The 16,614-nt window shown below is 37.6% G+C and overlaps 1 pseudogene; it reads left to right on the top strand.

The window, feature by feature from the left end:
• LOC121315732 overlaps nt 1-849 on the top strand; it is a 150,979-nt pseudogene extending 150,130 nt beyond the window's left edge.
• Nucleotides 850-16,614: the final 15,765 nt, after the last annotated feature.

Genomic DNA, 16,614 nt, shown 5'->3' with positions numbered 1-16,614 from the left:
GTTGTGGGGAATGGTATTAATTGATTTTGAAAATTAGGGCAGTTCTAAATTGTGGGAAACAAGTGTTCATGCATTCTGGCTGCCTGTATATCCTAGACAATGTCACTAGAAGTAGATCTATGATTGTTTTATTGATCTTAAATCATTGCTGTGAACCCTGCATTTTTTATTTTTTTATTTATTTTTATTTTTTTACTTTTCATTGTGTATTATATTGTTTTTATTATTCTTGTTGGAATAAAAACTGTTGATTATATTCTTGCTGCCTGTGTGTCTGAATCATGGATGGTGGTGGATTTTAGTGGTGTGGCTCCCCTACAGAAAATATTCAAACCTGTGTAAGCCTTTTATTGCAATTGTATGGTTGAGATAGCAACATTTAGGAGACAGTAAAGCTGTGTACAAGTCATTCCAGTTTGTGGCAATTCGTTTTTATGCCACTGGAAGATTTTTAAATGTTGTTGGAGACTTCACTGTGATTCACAAATCATCAGCCAGTAGGATTGTCCACTGCGTATCTCAGTCGCTGAAAGAAAACTGAACCCCTTCCAAATGTTGTGGGTGCGGTTGATGGCACCCATATTAAAATCCAGGCTCCATATTACAATGTGTCAACAGAAAGGGTTATCATTCAATTAACGTACAAATAATTTGGGATCCTAACCTCCTTATCAACAACATTGTAGCACAGTGGCCAGGCAGCACCCACGACTCAAGAATATTGCTCAACAGTTCAATCCACAAATCTTTTGTCAGCGGAATTGTGCAGGGCTTTCTTCTAACCGTGGCTTGTGAATCAATCAATCAATCCTGCACAGGCCAATTCATTTTATATAGCTCCTTTCATAGTCACAAAGAGCTTTACAAGATGCAATAACAATAAGAAAATTCATAATACTTTAAATACAGAGAAAAGCTGGGCAAGATTGGGGGTGATGTGTTCACGTTTTTTACATCTGGTAAGGATCCTGGCAGCAGCATTCTGAACCAGCTGCAGTCGGTTTATGGTGCGTGCCGGGAGACCTTCCATAAAGAGAGTTGCAATAGTCGAGTCGAGAGGAGACAAACGCCTGACAAAGTCTGGGAGGGAAAGGTAGGGATGGACTTTAGATATGTTTCAAAGATGGTAGAAGGAACATTTGACTACAGAGGAGATGTGGGCATCAAAGGAGAGGATGTGGTCCTTATGGCTTTGAACAAAGTCTTGCTTAGTTCCAGTTTGCCCGTATACAGTATCGCAATCTCGTTGGTTCAGAAAGTAAATTGAAATTCCACAGGGTGTCTGACACGTCTCCCTTGATTCACAGTACCCTCTGCGCTGGCTACACCCTGTTTGCCATGCTGATGCACCTCCAGGTGCTAGAGAGAGAGAGATAGAGAGAGAGAGAGAGAGAGAGAGAGAGAGAGAATCAATCAATCATTGTTTGTTGACGTTTCGAGCTGACGTAACACAAGATGTGGAGGTAGGGGGAAGTGAGGTTGAGACCATTTCGTAATATTGTTTACGAACCACAGTGGTGTCTAGTTACGGAGTCGGTATATCACGAAGTCGTGGATCTGACTGACAACAGTACCCACTGCGCTGGCTACACCTGTTTGGTGCGTCCCAATCGGACCCCCAGAACGTCACCGTCGAGTGCAGGCCCAGGAAGACTGAACTTGACAAAAAGAACACTGACTTCTCGTTGGTTCAGAGAGAGAGAAACAACTGCAAAGCAAAGCTAGCTGCTTGCTACACCTCCATCCCCCTTCACTCCAACACTGGTAAAGCAGTATAACAAATGCTTACGCACCACAGATCAATGCCTCAGCCATATAGTGCTTCAGCACTTAGACTGACTGGAACAGTGGTATTTAACTCAGACTACAGCAGGGTTAGCCTTGGGTGTAATTGCAGTGGCAGCTCACTCCGGTCTCCTTGCTGTGCTTTTTTGACTTTTCCTAATATATATATATATATATATATATATATATATATATATATTATATATATATATTAATCATCTCAAACCTTCAGCAAACCCAGGGTTGCAGAAACTTATGGAGATATAATACCTTATACCTAGAACTACCGCAGCTATCTTTTTGACTGTCATAATAAAAACAGTGGGTTTGGCTTAGTGCTGCTGAACTTGAGAGCTTTGCGCTTGTTTTGAATAGCTAGATTCAGACATGATTTATCTATCAACAGCTGTAAGAATACTTATTTTCCATTTAAAAATACTTATTTTCTAGTTAAAATGAATAGACCAATACTACGCAAGACTGCACAGCAAGCCTTAGGCATGATTATATTGAAAAAAAATATATATATATTGAATAATAGTGTACCAAACCAGCTATTGCAAGACTGGAAACAAAAATTACCATTGAAAAGCTATTAGAGTCAAAATCACACACAAAATAAAAGGGTAAACAGAAAACACTTGTATATAACAGTAAAACAAACAAATCTCGGGCACTATTCTCTATTGCGCCAAGAGTGTCGTAAACTCCCGCTGCGTGTTAAAATTCGTCTGTGAGCTGCTAAAAGCTCTATTTTATATCCCAGCATTTGCAATTATAAGTCCCCTTCCAACACCACCCCCAAGTCTCATGTCAGTGCTTGTGTTGTAACATGTTTCCCTCACATGTAACAAGCAGGCTGCAAAACCTGTGTCACTGACAATATCCTGAAGGAAAACTAACAATAACATCAAAATGCATAATGTTTTGCAAACCAACGTTTTTACACTCCAAATATCACATGAAAGATGGGGGAATGTCTGATTTACAAAGAAATTATGGGGAAATGAGGAAATCCCACAATCCTTTGGAAACAGTTGTTGACACTATGTCCAATGTTTTCTTAGTCAGAGTTTTTGCAATAAAATGCTAAAATTGTATTTCTACATTTTAATGGCGAGGGAACTACAAACTTCCACATGTGAATCCGACATTGCAGAGCAAATTTCTAAAAGGCTGTTTCTGAAAAGAAGAGATGCCAATGACGTGGCGCACTTGGAGAGCAAATTTGAATAGTTACACAATGACCTTTACAGCAACCCCTCAACCTGTGCACCTAAGTAGTGTTCAGTATTTTGTTTTCATAATGTTAGCAAGTATGGAAATATTGTGCAGGCAATTAAATAAAAAAAATATGCAAAGCACTGTTGAGTACATTACTGTATTTATTCCCTACCTAACCCAAAAGGCATTCCTTTTACTGGTGAATTTGTTCTTCCAATTGGTGATACTCATTTACCACCTGTTTGTATAATTTTATGGATTGGTACAGAAGGTAGCTAGCATTAGGACCAATAGGAAATAAAATGGAAAAGGAAAAGCTAAAAAAATTACTCCTGAAAAGTACCTCCTGCCATATATTTTCACAGCTATCCCTTGTTAATGACACCTTTAAACATTTATATTCTTAGGACGACATCCCAGTTCATAATAGCCTTATTTTAAATAAAGTATTCAAAGACATTTTTTATATTTATACCTGGATAGTGTATGCCTCTGAATAAATGTGTTTTATCGGTGAGCCAACTGTATCACAAATAAATAAACTTTTTACAGACGCGCACAGCAAAAAAAAAAGTCTAATTTATTTTTCTTTTTCTCGACAAAAGGGTATTCCTTTACTTTAGTGTAAGGCTGTTCACAATCACCACAGATAATGCGATTCTCCACGCTGCCATTTGCACAGAGCGCAGCTGTCCAAAGTTTTATTTTTATTGCACTTGCCAACCTGGCATTGGCGTCTCTTGCGGCTCTCAATGTGGTTGCCAGCTTCAGCTGTGGGTACATGCTTGGCAGTCTCCCTCTGGTCCAAATGCTTCTTGCGCAGTTCCTGTGCTAACTGTAAAATATATCTCCTTTGAAAATTCGTCTCTGTGCATTCTTTGCAAAGTACCCAGAAGATGATGACTGCTAGGTCCAGTACATTGTATACATTCCTGCACCTACACACTGTTAACCATTTTGTCACAGTTATACATTTATACAGTAACAAAAATGTATTTATAATTTCTGACAATTTTAAGTGACAACCAAAGATATTATCCCCACCAATTTTTTATTTATTTATTTTTTTTAAATCCATTCATTTTTAATGTATAAATGTTTATAACAGACATGACATCTGACATAAAAATGAAAGACATTTTGACTTTACAGTAATCAAAAGCAGCCTGTAGTTTTGGATTTGACGCATTTGTATCTGCCTGGATAAGGCTGACCGTGTCCTGAAATGGGTTGTTAAGAATGTCCTTCAATTTTAACCCACAGGATATCCTTGAAAGTATCCTGTAAATCAAGCTTTGACATTAAGTTGTAGTCTAGGTGACATTATGTCCTTGTAGTCTTACCCCTGGGATATAATCTTTTTTTTTTTTTAATGATGTAGAGATCCTGAGGCAATCTAAGACTACAGACAGAATTTAATAAAATGATATAACATTTAGAGCCTGTCAGATTATTCTAACCTTAATCTGTTAAACAAAAATGTTCATGTTTCATAATAATCCCAACTTTCTCTTCTCTTTTGTGGCATTAAAACTGTAATTACTTAACCTAGAGGTATTTCTTAAAAAAATTTAATGAAACCCATTGAGTTTTTCTATACTTATTTACCATATTGGCTGATCCAATGCAGTTCGGTTACAATCCTAGAGACGGTCAGCACTCATGACTGCAGTTATCTTTTAAACTATGATTTAGGGATTATGGAGTCTACTTTATGATCTAAACAACAGCAGATTTAAATTGCCACCCCTTACCATTTAATTAACTATAATAGTCTCACTGGTGATTCATTATTAACCTCACTCCATGATACAGGACGTTTAAGTGTTGAATGGAGTTGTAGAACGGCCACTATTATTCAGATAATTAAAATAGACAATACAATTGTCAATACAATACAATTTTTAACTTATGGAGCATAAAGAATTGTGGCATTGTATTGTATTGTTTTACCATAACATACCTTACCAAACATATCTACATAGCTCCATTCATGTGCATGTGTCCCAGGGACCTTCACATGTGAAAAGTTGAGAACTGCTGAATGAATGTTAAATCAAAAGACAAGTCTTTAATCTGGCTTTGAAAACAGCAACACTCTCCACATAGCTGAGGGTCACGGCAAGACCCTGTCACCAAAACTATTTTTAACTGTACTGAGAATATCAGCCTTTGTATTTTATATTGTGATTGGTGACTGCAGTATTTTTCTTAGTTATGAGTAACAAATATGATACATCTATATTTGGTGGTATCTAATGCTGTTGTTTCTAAAAAGATTCATAGCTTTAGCTGGCACTAACATGCAGGCTGCTGCAGGCCAGGTAACTGGGTAACCTGGCATTCATGTGAAAACTACACAGGAGATTAATCCCAGTCACTGGTCACTTATACTATAATACATGAGTTTGAGTACAAGGGTTATATGTTGGAAAAAACCACTGATATTGGGGGGAAAAAAAGCCCACTGAGTTTGTATCCACCATTAAAGGCGAATTTACACGACTTGAGCGAGACTGGGGCAAGGCGAAGCAAAACAATAGAGAGGATGTGTATTCACACATACCAGAGGCGGGTGAGCCGTCAACAGTAAAAGGGCAAAAAATATTTTCAGACTTCAGTGTTTTAGAAAAGAATCTTGTCACTGCAATGTCTGAATTTGCTTGACGTTAAAACCATTCTATACTGTATGTTTTCAGCAAGCCCCAGGGGGCTGCGCACAATTGGCTGAGTGTCGCCCGGACAAGGAGGGCTTAGATTGGCAGCGAAATCCATGGTTCACCACTCACCAACGACCCCTGTGGCCGATAGGGCGCCTGTGATTCTACAGTGGATCCTCCAGATCTGTGTTGTCCTCCGGCACTATAGGTCTGGTGGCCTGGCTGTTGATCCGCAGTGCGAAAAATAACAGATTGGCAGGAGCACGTTTCGAACGACACGTGTTCCAGTCACCGTTTCCTGAGTCGGTAGGGGGGTTGTGAGCAGTAAGCCGAGGATACAGATAATAACTGGGCAAGCAAAATTGGGGAGACAAACCGGGGTAAAGTTTCCCTGTACTGTTTGGCGTTTGGTTTTCAGTAATGCTCTATCATTTAGAAGCATCTCTACATGAGTATATGTGACGCGTTACTACTTTCCATGAGACAACTGTGTTCTGCATTCATTGTTATTGAATTGATGTATAATTATATGTTTTTACGTTTAGTTTTAAGAAGAATCATGTATTTTGTCTGTTATTTCTAATTCTATATTTTTATTCTGTATCTAACAGCAAAAGTGTGGCATATGTTGTCGAACTCTCCAACAAAACTGTGATTGACTAAACAGTTTTCCCCTCCCCACAGTTGATGCTTCATTATGATTGGCTACAATGTATAGTGACAGTGGGTAATGACTAACAAAATTGCTGTGGGGGGCAATCTGGAAAGCCAGGTCGCAACAAAACACTATCAGTATCTCTTTGCAGCAGTGTGGATACTCATTTGGAAATACATTTTCATGTCGCCCACCTCGCCTCATTGAAGTCGAGTAACACTAATGATGCTAATGAACGATGAGAGTAAATAGAGCTTAAAAACAGTTACTGCAATCCCAATGTTCGAAGGTATGGGTTCACTGTTCATTTGATTGTAATTTGACTGGTAAATACAATACCCTTTGATTACTCTTTGTTCTTGCATATTGCCATATATTGTCTTATTTATTTTAATGCATGTGTATTAGGTTGTTTGAAGCATGCATGTAATATAAAGAACTAATTCTGAAACTTGTTCTAGAATGTAAAAAAAAAAACATTTCTACTTTCTATGACTACAACTTGCCCAGGGGTTTGTTGCTTTGTCTTTTCTACTGAATAATAATAATAATAATAATAATAATAATAATAATAATAATAATAATAATAATACAGTTGTGTAATTATTCCCCTTCTACCTTTTTCAATCAAGGGATGTACATGCCATTCCCTATTCTTATTTCTGACAACCAATTAGCTGTTAAGTCATAAGTGTAGAAAATATCATAAAAAGTACAAAGACATCTTAATCCTACACTACCATTCCTCGGCCACCGTAGTTAGAAGGGTATCAATAGGTACATTTCATAGAAAAATACTATTCTGTGCATCACTGTGAATGGGAGAGAATCTGCACTGCAAATAGACCCCCCGATCTGGAAAGGGCGCTAAGTAAGGTTGGTGGTATGACTTTACAGGGATGGGCCGACTCGATGGTAGGACGGTACCGGAAGTCAGACATCTTGGTGAAAGAGCATAGCTGTAAGAGTGCTATTGCTGTGGTGTGCTCAGCAATTGGATAAAGCACCATGCTGATCACAGGGAAGAGTTTGGCAGTATAAAGGGGACGCAGCTATGTGAGTACGGCCCCTTACTCTGAAAAACTAACAAGCCATAGTGCTGTGGTTTGTTACTGTTTTGTTGTTGGCAGATGTAGACCTTCTCGGGAGCTGAAGAGACGGAGCCAGCACTTTCACCTGGAGCACCTGCACTGCCACACCACCGCAGCCTGTACTTTTGCTTGGAGCACCTTCCCTTGCACACCCCTTCAACCCGTGCACCAGTGGATGTACATTATTGTTTATTATTTTTGTAACCCTTTTGTTTTGGGATTGCAAACCCATTTTTTCCCCTTCCCCAATACCCTTTGAATAAACAGGACTGTTTCTGGAACTGCAATATGTTTGTGGACATTCATTAATTCCCACACTACTCATATCTTGACAAGCACACAATGTAATTCACAGCACACAAGCTGTTTTGACATACAGTATATTGAGCTATTACAACAGCTCAATAAAAGTGTTGTTTTTTATTGCCTTAATTAACCATAAAGTATATTTACAGCCTAATAAAGTGATAAAGGACAACAAACAATTCATCATCCTTTTATTATATTTCCATCTTAAAAACTGCAGTATTCCCCCCATTATAACAAAGATGCTTTTTTTATACATTTTTAGGTGCATCCACCCAATTTCTAATGCCAAATTGTGTATCACCTCATCACTACAAATCTGCTCAACAATTGAAAAAGGCTTTTTAAATAAATTGTTGTAATTAATCAAAATGGGCTTTAAAAACCAGTCCTTAACCAAACATTGCTTAAGGATAATGGTAACATCCCATACTGCAGATGAGGTGCTGAATCTTCTCTGTTGATGGAATAACACTCGATCTAATGGAAATCTTTATCAACAAATCCCACATATAGCCATAGCAAACAAAAATGTTCCAGTTTGGGATGTAAACCATAAAGTTGCATTAGCTTAGTAATCCTAACTATTCTCTACTGCGACAGGGCAGAGGCCTTTTTTGTGAGTGTATGAATAAAAAATTATATATTTTGAATTTGTTAGGCAGGGGTTAAATTCTCATCTTGAAGACCCCAGAGATGTACCCTACTTAGCTCAATCCAGACGGTTGTTATGCTGATGCGCTGGGGAGACCTCGCTGGGTTGATCCCCGGAGTCAGCATCGCAGCCGTTGTGTGTGCTGATGCGCTGGGGAGGCAAAATGAGCTGATCCCTGGAGCCAGCATTACACTTCAGCAATCAACACCAGACAGAAGGATATCTACATCATCAGATGAAAAACAACGCAAATGGATGGAGGTGCAGATGGATAACATTAGTTTACTGCAAAGCTACATCTCAGTTGGTGCTTATCTTGGCGAGAGCCGAGTTCAAATCAGCATGAAGTTCAATCTTTGGCAGAAATACTGGGTGCGTACATGGAGATCATTCTGTGCAGATTCTGTGCCAATGTTCATATCAAAATGTATGTAAAATATAAGCTCAAACATTGGTGGAGCGGTGCCCAAGTTCCTGAATATTGACGGGCACCACAAGCCCATATCACTCGCCGACTATGCTTGCACATTGACAGAATAGGTCTCTTTATGATTTATGTAGTGGTGCCTATTCTGTGCTGGTGCGTGTAGCAATCGATGGCTCCCAGGTCACAGGAAAATCCATACCTCCCAAGAAAACCCTGCTCTGTAGCTGAAGGTACATCCAAACTGCACGTGATACAGCCCACTGGCTCATGCCTGCAGTATAACCCACAGTACATTGGAACGAGCCAGTGGCATAAGATGTTAATGCTACAGGCAAACAGTGTGCTATCCACATGTTTCCTTTCAGGTCAGCCTGAAGCAGTTGGCAGATGACAGTGATTGTTTGTCTGTTGAGGCAAAATTGCTGCATACATTTTTTGACATGCCTGGAGGTGTTAATATATGATATTAAATTCGACAGATTTGCTACATTGGGTGATTTTTTTTTCAAAGCATGTTCACAAAAAAGTCACAGTTTTGCATTTATACTTTTAATTCCAAAAACATTAAAATAAATGCTTACTTAATTAAATGTCTGCTAAAACAGTATCTCATTTACAGTAACTACATCTACAATGTAACTGCAGCAAATGGAGAACAACAAATAAGGCCCTCTAATTATTCTTATATGGCCCTTAATTTTAAGAACCAGTAAACTTTTATGGTAAGCATTTGCTATCACTAAGTTTTCACCTATAGTTCACAACATAACACAGTGGAACAATCACAGTACTACCATGCAGTAATGGTAGAGCGGTATTGCCAAGTGTGAAATCTTTAACAATAAAGCCGAAAAGAAAATGCTTTTATTTGCTTCAAAATCATTTCAAACTGGCTAATAGACTAACTAAGACATATATATTATATATATATATATATATATATATATATATATATATATATATATATATATATATTGTAAAAAGTATCACACAAATTATCACACAAATCACACCCATATAACCTAAATTGCCGACCAAAGTATGTATTGTTAGTGGAATATATTCGTGCCAAACATGTTTGTGGTTTTTTTTCAAAACACAACACAAAGTGCGTGCTAAATGCATAATAAAAGGCTTGGAAAATATTTATGGCTTTTACAGTAAAATATATAAGTATATAATTTATTATTCACACACACACACACACACTTTCAGTGCTGTGAAGGGGATTCTGGAGCTTAATGTATAGTATAATTGTCAGCTTTCCCAATATATCTTGCATTATTTACTTGCACTTCTTTCAAGAATTACAGTTGAGTAGCTGAGCATCTGTTGTGCACTTTGTAAGCAGATTAATCATGCAATGCAGACCTTAAAAAACAAAACTATTAAGAAATGTGATATTTAACTCAGACTACAGCAGGGTTAGCCTTGGGTGTAATTGCAGTGGCAGCTCACTCCGGTCTCCTTGCTGTGCTTTTTTGACTATATATATATATATATATCACAATTTTTCAGGTGTTGGAATATTTCTGTGATGTCAGTATCAGTGAGAAACTGCAATGTGATTTCACTAAAGGTCTTCCAATGGATGGACTGGGATACACCCTTGACCGAATGATAATCTTACCCTTGGTTACAAACTGACTGTGCTTGAAATACTACCCATAGCTAACTGATTTAACTGATTTAGCTAACTGATTCTCTCTACATGTAATAATAACAATGATATGAATACAGTATCATCACTACTGTATAGTGTAGTATTCAAAATTTATATAATGACTTCAATATAACAGACTTTGTTTGAAGCATTAACGTTTCAAGGATCACCTTTAGAATTCCAATAATTTTCCATTTCATAGTCTTTTTCTTTTATGTGTGTGTGTCAGGGTGATGGACGCAAAAAGCTTGCTCATTGGCATTCACTGTTCTGTGTTCTGCATGAAGTAAAGATATCTATAGTTGTAGCAGTGTGAATAACTCGATTGTCACAATTGTGTTTGTCCGGGACTGTGAAGATGCACCATTATGTCACAGGAAAAAAACTAAAAATAAATGAAACACACTGTTTTATTGGAGAACAATGCTGAATAACCACTCAAATTGGTACATGCGTATGGGAGAGTGGGGTTTTACACTGTATGCAAGACTAAAGAGTGGTAAAGAGACTATTGCAGTGAAAGAGATAGTCCAATCAAAACCCAGCTTTGAAGCTTTGATATGGTATTTTAGACCAGAGTCCCAGCCTTAAAGAAAATAGCAATGTCCCAAAATACATGTTGTATTGTAATGCAAATGTATAAACATCTTATTCACATCCTTTTATTAGAACTCATCTATCAGGTCCTGCGTGCAATTCTGCAACCATGTACTTTAGTTTAGTTCAGACAGGAAACAAGGATATTATTGCAAGCAATATAATGGGAGAGGACAATATTTAGGATTTTTATTCAAAAGTGGGGCATAAATTAAATAGCAAGAAGCAGCACCTGCTCATCTCGAAATAAGTGCAGCTGGCCCTGGTTGACCAACAAATGTTACCACAATGGTCTTAGTGTATTGTATCATTATTAAGGCTTGTCTTTTAAATCCATATTTATTTGAATCAGAACTTGTTATTGGAGATTTTTCTTTTTTTTCTTTCTTTTTTTTTTGTTTTGTTATGCTGAAATCTGTAATTTCATGAAACACCCAATAGTTTCAGGTGAACTACAATTAAAAAAAAAAAAAAAAAAAAAAACATAAGTTCTAGCTTAGGTGGTTTATCAATGACACCAGATCTCAGAGATGGAATTACAACCTTATATGTGCAGTTGACATAATATACTATAAAATTGGTATAGCTGGTTAGCATGTTCCTCTTTCAAATGTTTCAAAGCCCGTTTTACGCAGCATGACTTATCTTTCATCTTTAAGACATGTCCTGACCTTATCCATGTGTATTCACCCACTACTTTGATTTATCAATATTACTGCCTGCTCTGTGTGGGGAAAGGTTAGGGAAGGCAAATACATAGGTCCAAGAATAAAGCTGTGTGTTTCCTATGTAGGTAAAGGAAAATGTAGTCCAGAAAGTTAACTGGAAAGGCAAAACCACATTTCTCAAGCTGAATTGGTGCAGATTGGCAATAATAAATGACACCTGGGGATAATTAAGAATGTCTATTTAAAGGGTATAGTCATTAACCCAGCTTTGGCCAAAATGAAAAAGAGTGCTACAAACCTTATTACTATTATTAGTATTATTATTTTGTATTGTGGAAAAAAACACATTGTGGACAAATCTGTAAACAGCTCAGCTGTCCGATTATTAGACAGGATTAAACAAGGTTTAGTTAGTGCTCTTGAACACAGCTAGGTTTTTGTTTTGTGTTTATTTTGTTTTACTGTCAGTACCTTCTGAAAAAGGACACTGAAAAGAAATAGAGGTACAGGTAACCCCCTGTTTGAACTGTGAATACTGTTGCCTGGAATCATTTTTAAAATAGAAGATAGCGAACAAGACCCCAGGGAATAGTTATCTAAGCAAGACAAAGCCTTGTCAGCACTTTGTTATAACTGCTGAAGTGACCTTTTAAACCTCTGTGCTCCATAGCATGGTTTGTAAACACCTATCAGGCACTGAAACACAACCCAGCCAAGTATTAAAAAGAGCCGGTGACATTTTTATTGACCTCACACCTGTCACACACAACATGGTACCCTTTCAATCCTGAAGATAAAATTCAGTATTCACTTCTCCACAATTGTTACTCATTCCTTGTTGCTTTATTCAAAAGGGAACCAGTTTAGAAATCACAGCACCATTAGTTAATTTAAAAAAAATAAATAAATACATGCTGACAATTTGACAGAGCATTTTATTCCGCTTATTCTGCGTACAAGTTCATATCCTCTCCTTCCTAACAATTCTGAAATCTTGTCACAACTTTCAGCTGGGATTGAGTACACACTGGGAAAGTATCCACAAACATCAAAAGCAAGCTGTGTCGTGGTGAGGGACGTGCACAGGTCATTTCTACCCTCCATGAAATAGTCAATTTGAAATAGAAAATATCTCACAGGAAAATATAATGCTTTCAAATGGTAATTATTATGCTGGCCTTACAGTCCATCATTCTCTGGCAGATAAATATATGATGCAAATGCAAAAGGTACATAGTATTCTTTTAGTATAGTGCTATTAATGCAAGTACAATTAGAAATATCCCTTGTTTTGTAATTTATCAAACTTCTTTGGTCATGTGACATGATGATGGATCCACTTTACCTATATAAGCTGTGTGAAGGTATGTATAACGAACATCAACAATGATGAGAAAGCATAAGGATCTCAGTGACTTCACAAGGGGTATGATAGTGACCATTATATCAATCAAGACCCCAGTTACCCACTAGTAAGACCATGCTGGATTGTTTTATTTTTTTTTACCTGCCAGTAAATATTAAGTATATTTATTGTATTACTTTTTCCCTGTTAATGCCATTTTCTACTGCAAACACTGTATTTTTAATTACCAGTTTAGTGTGCACGCACATGCACTACAAATAAACTGGCTAATTGTTCTGCTTACAATCAATAAAAGGCAGAAGAAAGTAGTCGCCTTTTATTGTAGTCACATTCTTGAGTTTTACAGACACAGTGCAGTTTTGTGGTTCAGGTTATTTCCTCTTTCTATTATCCACGCACAAGAGCTGATCTCCAATCATGCCACTTTGTTTGCAAACATGGATGACTGTTTTAGATAAAATGTGTTAAATTATTCTGCTAAGGCTCATTCTATTCATTAAAACAAGAAAGAATGAAGTGTATTAGTAATTCATGGGGTAACAGAAATCCTATGGATGAGGATTGAGTTTTTAATGAACCAAAAAGGAGGTTTAACTTCAATATAGCCTAACTGGCATTTCTTTTCCCTTGTTAGTAGGATAGAGATCACAGGGATACTGACCTGACTGTGCTGTGCACTGATGCTGCCCGTTTGCTTGATGTATTCAATGGCATAACCATTCCAATCTGTCTTCACCATGTCCTGTAGGACAGTCAACATTTTTAAATGAACAGTTAGATTGTAATGGCCATAATTAGTCAAAGATTAAGTGAAGTCAGTGAGGAATAATTGTTATGATTACCATATAAATACATTCAGTAAATCTTGAGTAAAGCTTCACTTCTCAAAGAATACACCAAATGACACTGCAAATTAGATGTATGCTAGAGATGGAACTAGAGCATTTTACTAGTAAATCATTATAAACAGGAACATGTTTTTTAAACATGTTACATTGCTACTGCACACAACTATGTACCCACTGACTGTACACCACCCCCACCAAGAAAAAGGGTCCTAGTGCAAACTATAGCTAATTATTACAAAAATGTTTTAGAGAACCGTTTGACACATACAAATCACAATGTGTATATTGTTATGATACTTTATCATTTTTAGCGACACAGTGAAGCAGCGAATTGATGGATAGATGCAGAGGATCGGCACCCACTGTCGCTTATAGGTTAACATGTGTAGTTTGCTGCTGGATGGACAAAAAAATAAATAAATACGTAATTATATAATAAGTACAGTATATGCATCCCGGTAAGATCACTGTGCTCAACTGTCCTAAACGAAAAAACAAAAAAACATCACATTATATATTTTCACAGGCAAGGCAGTTAAAAAAAAATAATTTAAAAAAAGCCAAATGGCAACGCTGACGGTCACCTGTCAGATACTCAAGGCTGTACTTTTCCAATGTAATCTTACAGTCCATATTTGGCAAGCCCCTTTGAAATTAATACCACTTTCATAGTATATGTCATTTAATGCAGTGCAGTTTTACATCTTGTGAGCTTCACTTCTCAAAGAATACTCACTCAACCTGAAAATCTGGTGTATGCTAGAGATGGAACTAGAGTATTTTACATGTACATCATTTTATGACATTTTGGTAATATTTGACTTTAATTGGCACAGTTTGTTTATTAATTGTTAACTAACGTACTACAATGTTAAAAACATTTCATTATTAGTTAGTTAATATGTAGTGACTTGATTATCATTTATCATTTTAATTTACGTGTAAATGCAAAAACAATAAGTCTGATCTCAGCATGTTAGTTAGCTAGTTGTTAACTCTTAACCTTCAACACAACACCTTGTGGAAGATAATAATTGCAGCAAACAATGTGCAAACACCCCAGGTGTTTTTTCTTCGGTTATTTATTTTTTTTCTTAACATGTTCTTTTACTGCATGTTGCTTTGCTGACACCAAGTGGTACGAATTACAGTACAGCCAATTTTACAAAACAGCTGTTTGCTTCATTCATAACCTTTGCTTTTCTATTTACTGTAACAAACAATACTAACTGTTTAAAAAATAGCTTGGTTGCACAAGTGTGACAAAAGCAATGTTTTTGTAAATGTAAAAAAAACAAGTTAGAAAAACGCAACAGCCGTTTAAAGTGGTGATATCAAACACAAAAGCCCAAGTTAGGAGAAGCAATTGGGGCAACCTTGTCAAGCATCAAGCAAATAGGCACAATTGGAAAGGTGCTGGGGCCCAACATTCACACAATTGTTGCTTCTAACTTGGCTTCTTTGCTTTATGCTCTTTCAGGTATTCTTTTATGTATGGGCTAAATGTCTGTCTATGAGTGCCCTCATCTACCTGTGCCTTACCAACATGTTGTCCATGTGCCTTCCCAAAGCATACTTGTCTGCATCTGTGATGATGCCTCTCCCGTCCCCTGTCTGTCTTTCTCTCTGTAGTGGTGCTTGTAAGGATAACCAAGAACACTTCAGTTTGTGTTGAGCACTTTCCTTGGCACATGTGTGTCTCAGCATCTTTATTCTGGTTACAACCCAGCTGATAAGGGAATGTGCATTTCAATGTAAAGTGGAGCGATAAAAAAAGAAGCCAAGTTAGAAGCAACAATTGTGTGAATGTTGGGCCCCAGCACCTTTCCAATTGCGTCTATTTGTGTGAGACTTGACAAAGTTGCCCCAATTGCTTCTCCTAACTTGGGCTTTTGTATTTGATATCACTACTTTAAACAGCTGTTGCATTTTTCTAACTTGTTTTTTTACATTGACAATGTTTTTGTTATAGATATAAATATACATGCCAAATACCTTTATGCATCTCTACAGCTATTTAAATGTACCTGAATGATTATTTTTGTGTTGTATTTAAATTTGTATGGTAAATGGTTCAATAATCATCCTTGTTGCTAAGTATCATCCAGTATGGTTAACCCATGAATTTCAGATGTTCTCAAAATGATTTGTGTGTGTGTGTGCAAGTACTGAGACCTGAAGAGGGTCTGTAACAGATGTATTCATGACACCTCGATAGGGAGGAGGCCCCAAGCGGAACTGTACCTTGTAACCGTTGTGCACAGTAGTGAGCACCCAGGTGTCTGAGGTGCAAGCTCGCCAGTATTGCAGCTTGTGTGCGAAGAACAGATATGTCTGAGGCCGCAAGCCTTCAGGATTCTTGCTGGGGCTGCTGAGGTTGAGGCGGCTGCCTGTGGCGATGGCCCTGGAACTATCTCCTGGAACTGCGTCCTGGAATGCTGTTGCATGGATGCACCATGCCCCGCACTCCCCCTACCTTGCGGGAGGGGCCGGTTGCTTGTTGCCACTGGGCATGTACGCTCTGCCTCAGGTCACCCAGCTGAGCTGTGGGAACTGGAACCATCCTGGTAATAGTGCATGCCTGGGGAGATTGCCAACAGTTCGACCTGCCCTGCGCTAGAGACGCCTTGCATTCTCCGTGGGAATGCTGCATGATCTCCTCCAAAGCT

This window comes from Polyodon spathula, chromosome 1 (genome assembly GCF_017654505.1).
Source record: "Polyodon spathula isolate WHYD16114869_AA chromosome 1, ASM1765450v1, whole genome shotgun sequence".
NCBI classification, from domain to species: Eukaryota; Metazoa; Chordata; class Actinopteri; order Acipenseriformes; family Polyodontidae; genus Polyodon; species Polyodon spathula.
This window is presented reverse-complemented; position numbering and strand designations above follow the sequence as displayed.